Here is an 8,495-nt window from a genome sequence, read left to right as displayed (position 1 = left end):
TAATTTTGAGGATCCTGGTTTGTTTTTTACGATCATTAATATATGCTTATATTATTAATTATTATTTTTAAGTACATGCTTTAAACTTTGTTGTTTATGTTTATGAAAAGTTATTCTTATAATTATTTGTTAGTACATATTAAATAACTAACGTTAATTGGGTATTCAAGCAAGTTTTCTCTACTGAAATTGTTGAAGGAACAATTAAAAAAAGCTTACAAATGTATAATTTCATCAGCAACGTTATTTCTTCACATACGAGGATGCGCTTTGGTGTTCTTTAAAAAATTCTCTGGATGTTAATAACTTTATATGCACATATGTTTTTTGTTTTTATGTTGTTGCTATCTATTTTTATAAAATTTTATCAGCGAATATTATGAGTACATGAAGCATTGAAAGTTGATTGAACTGTTCGTCAATTTTTTGTGGTATGCTATTTCAAAACGTAGAAACTTTCCTGATTAGAATGATTTGTTATCATCATTGGATATATCATAGTTTACTCCCTTTAATGTATATTTTTCTCGCAATTTTTTTGTTCCTTAAAATTATATTAATTATTTTTCGTTTGGTCTATATATTATCTCACTTGGATAATTTTTTTTTGTTCTTTTAATGATTTTCTTTGGTCTATATATTATCTCACTTGGACAAATTTTTTGTTCTTTTAATGATTTTCTTTTTTTTCTTTCTCATTCAGCTCTTCTAAATATTTTTTTGTGAGCTATGACTATTTTTGACAAACTTACTTTGAAAAATATGAAACAAAACTCACTCCAAATAAAAGTAATAGGAAAAGCGCACAATATCTCCTCAACATATGCTTGAAATTCCACACATTTATACTCACTACAAAAAAATCTGGATTGAGCGACAGACGAGATTTGTCGCTATACAATACAAATCCGTCGCTAAAGCCATTTAGCGATAGATTATCATCAGTCGCTAAAATGCGCGTAGGTAAGCCTTTAGCGATGAAATACTAAAATCTGTCGGTACTTTTGCTACGAATTAGCGACAAACCAAAATGTCGCTATATTTAGCGACAGAACATTTTTGAAGTTAATACATAAAATATCCGTCACTACTGTATTTATTGAATTTGTCTAAAAATATTAGATTCAAATATTCTGTAGTTATTCCATCGCAATTCTAAAATGTTATTTTTAAATTACTTTTTATTTTATATTTATCTGCAAAATAATCATCATTATTTTTTACTAATATCATCTAAAATTCCAATAGAACAATAAAATGAAAAGTTATAGATTGAATTAGCATAAGAAGAACCTAATTTTATATAATGATAACATTAGATTAACAAGTAGAACAAAAATTACATATCTCCCAAAGCTTGAACAATGTACATAATCATTTTTCAACTAACAAAGTAGAGTTATATCAAACAAAGCTAACTTGTATGGTGCTTGAGAGTGAAATTCATCACGATTAGAAGTATAACCTAAGGTCTTAACATGTGTTCCCTTGAGACACAAGGTCATAAACTCTTCTCTTCATCACTCATCCATGATCTCATAATACATCCGCATTGCAACCTTCATCTCATCCTTACTATAATTGTTGTTAAAATCATTATTCCTCTTAAGAATTCTTGAGCTCTATATCCTGTAAATAAAAGTAGATGAATAACTTTAAGAAATTGCACAGGTATTAAAAGTGTTCGAAATTCTTGGTTTGAGTTTGTTGATTAAATAAAATATGTGAATTCAAGAAAAATAAACAATATTTAAATTTTTGCATTTTTGTTTTCATTGTTAATGTACAACATACATGTGATACTTGAATGTCTGAACCACTCACTGAAAGGATGATGAAGATTGACAAGCTTAAGATCCCTTCATAATTCTCGGGAAAGGTATGATCCTCGGTTGCCACTTTGTCAATATCTGATACTTAAGCGTGAAAGGTTCAACTCGTACGCAATCTAAGAATCTAACAAAATTTAGGAGGTATTTATAGCAAAAGGTAAAAGTGAACGTATTCTAATTCACTAGCGATCCACATCAGCTAACTTAGCTTATTATACTTTTAATATGTACACCAATCGACGAAACCCAAATACAAAAAAGGTCATATGCACCTTTCTTTCTTCACTTTCACTAACAGATTAAAAAAAATACTCTACATGAAGTTACAAGTTTTCCACCCTGAACCAACTAACAAAATCACTCAATACCAAAGATGAGGGAAAAAGAATGAATACTATGACATATGTAGTATTTGAGGAACCTCTCCAGCAAATGATTCAATTTTTTTTTTTGATATTATAAGCCAACAACAAAGTTACCAAAACAAGAGAATGGAAACTCAATCTCAGTTTAACTGAAATAAAAGTTTTAAGAATTTGATTAGAACTTCATGGTTAAAAGTACTTCAATTCAAAATTCAATTCATACACTTCAGTTTGAAATTATTAGTCCCATAATAGTAACCATGCACAAACCAAACCATAGACAGGGTTCAACCAAAATTAGTTCATAATAGTAGCTATCACACTGATTTTGAGAGAAGGGACCACCCTTAATTTAGCTTTTTATAATAAATAGCCCTATAAATTATGAACTTAAATATCAACACAATATGGTAGTCACCCACGAACTAGTTTCTAGCTCGAGAAATTAATTAAAACTCTCAAACTCTCAGTTGGTCAGATTGTTTTTTTTTCACAGCCAATAAAAAATCTAAGAGAAATTGGTGTTGAGCAACTTACTGGAATTTTAGAAGAAAGATTGGATTCTGCAATGTTCATTCGCAATAGGCGTTGGTTCCGTCCAGTTAATCGACAATTATAAACAGCTTTTGTGCAACCTTGGATGACAAAATCTTCTTCCAATATTGAAGGTGCAACAACTATCAACAAATTTCAAATTGTCAACTAATCAAATTAGCTTCCAAACAATCTGAATAGTTCAATAATGCATATTCTACAATAAACTTAATGAAATTGTAAGTGCAGACCTTCACTTAGTATACTACATAAATGACAGTAACCTAATAAAACTATATGCAGAAAATGCAGGCATATGAATAGATAGACTGTCACTTTGTACATAAAGTGTAATCTAAATAGTTTGATATGCATATTCTACAATGAACTTAATAAACCTGAAAGTGCAGATCTCCACTTAGTAAACAACAGACATGACAGTAACCCAATAAAACTATATGCAGAAAATGCAGTCATTTGAAGAGAAGATTGTCGCTTTGTATAGAAAGTGTACTCTTCTAAGAAAAATCACATACAAGCATAATATAATTTATACTTCCCTTAATTGGAAGTATTCCACAAAATATACACTTATTTCAGCTGAGGTACTTACCCTTAGGTTAGAGATTTATGTTATATATGGTTAAAAATCTTCCTCGCTCTGTCTCGAGTCTCCTCCCCCCAATTGTGTTACAAAGTTTAACTTAAAGTTATAGCTAACAACACATGTACTTCTAAGAGAGTCTTCCTGGTAACTTAATGACCTTTCTTATCTAATAATGTTATGGATATGACAAAATCAGGCTGCAATTTCCTATAAGTTCAAGTCTCAACTTATTTAACGCGAAGGTGGTACCAGTAAAAAATAGTACACAAAAAACTTATTTTGTGGGACATGTAAAGTACATTAATAGGTCTAAGAAGCTCATATAGTCATCTTGGGGTAGTTCGCCTTACATACTTGATACAAAAAAATAAAAAATAGATATTATTAGAGGTCTTGCATTGTATACCAAAACTGTATTAGAAATGAACACGAATTAAAATCAATGCCAAAGGTATAACCAAAAACACGATGACAACCTAATTTAACTTCAATCACAACATATAATATAACAGGTTACAGGTAAAAATATTTCAATCACCATATGAAGCAACCACGTACATATATAAATAATAAGAACAAAAATACAAGGTTATTTCTCATGAAGTTTAACTAAGAAAATGAGGCTACTTCCTAGAAAGTTCAAGATTGATTGTTCATTTCCATCATAACAATAACAATTGCATGTTGATCGACAAACCACAAGTAAAAGCATATATATATATATATATATATATATAAGTAGAACACAATGGCTAATAACGAATCAATCTTACAAATAACCTAAAAAGATTAAATTCAAAGTAAAAGAGAGTAGATAAAGCTAGTCGTTGTACAAATACCACCAAGATATCCAACAAAGAACTTCAAAGAGGAAAACATTAATTCAATAAAAAAATCTTGAAGAAGGAAGACATTACATGAATTTGAGACCATATATAAAATAAGTACACATAATATGTGTAAGCAACGAATATTAATTAGTGTATATACAATGTTTAAAAAAATTTATAAGTAAGAACTAAGCAGCTAACTATAAGTAATCCTATATTTTCCTATTTCTCAAACAATAATAGGGTAAATCATTAATTCAAATTAGTCGCAACAGAAATTAATTAAAGGTCTACTTTTAATTGCAAAATCAGGGATTAACTCTTGTTTCCACTCATGCATACCATAAATAAATTTAATTATAAAAATGACAACTATTCGAATGCAAAGGAAATATATATTACCTGAGATGGAAATAGAGACATGTAAAACCCTAGAAAAGTAAAAGGCGAAGCTGTCGAGAGGAGCGAGCTGCTAGAAATGTGTAAGTTGCTTCTAGACAGAGGCGACAAGAATGTTGTCGAAAGCAACGAGAAGCTGCTGAATGGAAGAGAAATCTGCAAAGATGAGAAAGCCATCTTAGGAAGAAGAGAGTAACAAGAGTTTCTCTGTTTTGAGATATTTTTCTCAGAGATTTTAGTTTTAAATTTTATTTAGGTTAAATTTTGGTGTGTTTTAAAATATAATGGGCATAGACCCAAATTAAACATTAAAAGAAAAGAAAAAATAATTTGGTAGCTAATTTGTCGTTATATAGCGACGAAAATCAGTTTGTAGCTAAACTCCGTCGCTAAAGGCAGGTTTTTGTTTGTAGTGACTATACTAAGATCCTATTACTCTCCTAAACTTATTTTATAATTAATTTTCTACTCCATTACGGTTTACGTGGCACTAGCTTGAAGAAAAGTCAACCAACGTTAGGCTTAAAAGATAATGTCACGTAGGTCAAAAAGGGGTAGAAAATTATTAATAAAATAAGTTCAGAAGGTAATAGGACCTTAGTATAGTATAAGTGTGTCTCTGACATTTTGGGCATAGGTTGAGGGGTACTTGTGCATTATCCAAAAGTAATATATTAAACTACAAAAGATATGTCTATTAATATGGATTTGTTGTTCTTCATGTTTCAAGTCATTGCTGAGCATTTAACTTATCTAGGTTAGACTAATTTTTAATTTTTTATGTTCGAGAATATTTCTTCAGCATGAGTCTAAAAACCAACATTTTTATTTACTTGTACCGTCATAATACAACAATTATACTTACATATTTCTGAAACAGTCATAAAGTTTCATTGATGAAGCATCCTGAAGGGCCTTCAGAGCAGCAGTTCATTGAAGAATGCATTTTTAAAAGGGTCAACAATATTATTTTGTTGTCGTTTCAAATATATTTTTCTTCTCCTATAAATTTTGTTAGAGTAACAAAGTAACAATAACGAAAGTTGGTCAATGTTTAACCTCAGACAAGTAGATTGTCTCTAAAACAAATTATTTATGTTATTATGGTGTACATTTTTTAACGGTCTTAACTAATATATAAATAATATTGATTATCGAAAACTTTCACTTAATTTTTTTGCACAACGAGTTATTCTAACCATAAAATTAGCAGATTTTATATTTTTCATGTACAAAAAATAGAAAAATTAATGTTTAATCGCAGTGGCGGATCTAGGATTTAAAGGTTGTGGGTGCTCACTTCCTTTAACATAAACCTTTTAGCAATCACATAGTATAAATTATACTAACTGAAACTCTTTAATAAAAAAAAACCCTTAATTAGGAAAAGGAAAAAGTGTAAGAAAAAAAAAGGTTTAAAAAAAGCCCTTAATTAGATAGAAAAAGGGAAAAAAATAAAAAAGAAAAGAAAAAAAGGGTGCAAAATTCGTTGCAAAAAGAAAAGAAGGAAAAAAGTGCAAGAAAAAAAAGGTTTTTTTTTTTTAAAAAAAGCCCTTAATTAGATAGAAAAAAAATTAAAAAAGAAAAGAAAAAGGGTGCAAAATTCGCTGCAAAAAGAAAAGAAAAAAAGAATGGGGTGGATGGGATTCGAACCCTGCCAGTGTGCTATGCGGACCTCTTGTTTCCATGTGTAAACATGCGCTTTCATGACTGCTTTCATACTATATATATATATACACACACACACATTTTTTTGGAGTCAATGGGTGCTTGAGCATTCGAAACTCACTTACTGGGTCTGCCCCTATTTAATCGCTACATTAGAACGTACTCAATTTTAACCAGATAATTGTGTCATCAAACATATATTATGATACATTATGTTAAAGATAAAAATGATTAGATGTCATGACATTTTTAGTCATTAATTATATATTTAGGATTCCTGAGATATGTGAGGATGTCAAATTATTTATTTATTTTCAAAACTAGTCTTACCCTTCAAGAAAAGTTGTGACTTTTATGAAGAGTTGCAACTTTAATGAAGACTTGCGACTTTTAAAAAAATAGTGACTTTTATGAATAATTACGACTTTTATGAAGAGTTGTGATTTTTATGAAAAGTTATGACTTTTATGAAAGGTTGTGACCTTTGTTCTTCTTCTTCTCAACTAAATATTTGTGTACTTAGTTCCTGTTAATTGACTCACTTACAACATTGCTTATGTTACAGGTCTTGGTATGTATTTTTAAAAGTTATTAAGAATAAATGATAAGATGTAATAAATTTCATTTTCTTTTACATTATTAATGTTTATTACCACTTAATCTTAAATGTAAGATAATATAATGTTTTAATTTTAATGATTGATAGTTTTAAAATATTATATATAAATTCTGTGATATAAAATTTCCGCGCGAAGAACGGGTAATTTTACTAGTCTCATGATAATATATAGGATTATTTTAACCCATATTTGGTTGGAAATATTAGATAGTCTTTCGATTATTTATTCCATCACTTTTGTCATATGATGAGATAAATTATCTTATATACATAGTGAAATAATTTATCCAAAATAATTTGTTTCCAATCAAACGACCCCTTATTTACAATTGAGTGACCAAAAACATACATGTGAAACCCTCTTTTTTTTCTCCTTGTTGTTATATAAGGAAAAAAAAAGAAAAAGAATGCCACTATTCTTTTTTTTAAATAAAAAACACTAATTTCTTGCCATGATTTTTGTAAAAAAGTCACATCAAGGTTTCAAAATAAATGGGTAGTGACATAAGTCTTAAGTATTGGGTGTAGGTGACAATTATGTGATTAATGATTAAGGATTGTGGAGTTGCCCTCAAGTTTATAAGTTGACAAATTTGGTCCACTGAATTAAATGAAGGGTAAAAGGGTAATTTCACAATATCTAATTTAACCAACATTTGGTGGGAATTAACCACATGTTGAGCCAAAAGAGGAAATATTGAGCCAATTTTGGTGGGAAAATATTGAGCCAAAAGAGGAAATAAAAGCTTTTTTCCCCGCTTCCAGCCGTCGTATTCGTCCTCTTCTGCTCTCGTCTTTGTTTGCTTGCTTTCCTTTCTTCCTGCTCAATTCATCTTCCTCTTCTTCTTCTTCTTCTTCTTCTTCTTCTTCTTATTTTCATACATTGCGGGTCATCGCTGGTAGTGCTTGTGCTTTCTTCTTCTTGAATCAGCTTTTTACCCAATCTGTAACTGGTGGACCAAATTTCATTTTGTTCAATTGGAATTATTGCATAAGCGTTATACACCATTGATTCTGGTAAGTACAATTAATAGTTATTTAAAATTAAATCATTATCATCTGATCTAGGTACCTGCAATTTTTTCAATAATTTACATTCGCGTTTCCAACACATTGTTATATATGTTGCAACAGTTGACTCTTATAACATATTATAGTCATATGTAGCAACATGTGATTTATTTTCACAACATAACAGTCATATGTAGAACCATATGACTTACATCTCGCAACAGAATAGTCATATATAACAACATGTGATTTATTTTCACAACAGAACAGTCATATGTAGCAACATATGACTTAATCTCGCAACAGAATAGTCATATGTTGCTACATATGATATAACTAAATAATGTATCAACGTGTGATTAATTTTTCACAACAGAACAGTCATATGTAGGAACATATGACTTACATCTCGAACAGAATGGCCATATGTTGCTACATATGATATAACTAAAAAATGTAGCAACATGTGATTTATTTTTCACAAGAGAACAGTCATATGTAGCAACATATGACTCAAATATGCCACAGAATAATCATATGTTGCTACATATGCTTATTCTTCATAATTAGTAATTGTTTTTTCAATTATTTTCTTCAGGTATAATGTCATTATTTGTAGGGATTGATTGT

At 29.5% G+C, this 8,495-nt stretch overlaps 1 long non-coding RNA gene across 1 annotated transcript; it reads right to left on the bottom strand.

The window, feature by feature from the left end:
* Window positions 1-1,277: 1,277 nt before the first annotated feature.
* LOC101264797 (uncharacterized) lies at window positions 1,278-4,850 on the bottom strand. Its single transcript, XR_738758.4, has 3 exons — window positions 4,571-4,850; window positions 2,735-2,874; window positions 1,278-1,629 (listed from the first exon to the last, which is right to left on the bottom strand). It is a non-coding gene; the product is annotated as an uncharacterized lncRNA (long non-coding RNA).
* Window positions 4,851-8,495: the final 3,645 nt, after the last annotated feature.

The sequence above is a fragment of the Solanum lycopersicum genome, chromosome 12, assembly GCF_036512215.1.
Source record: "Solanum lycopersicum chromosome 12, SLM_r2.1".
Taxonomy (NCBI): domain Eukaryota; kingdom Viridiplantae; phylum Streptophyta; class Magnoliopsida; order Solanales; family Solanaceae; genus Solanum; species Solanum lycopersicum.
This window is presented reverse-complemented; position numbering and strand designations above follow the sequence as displayed.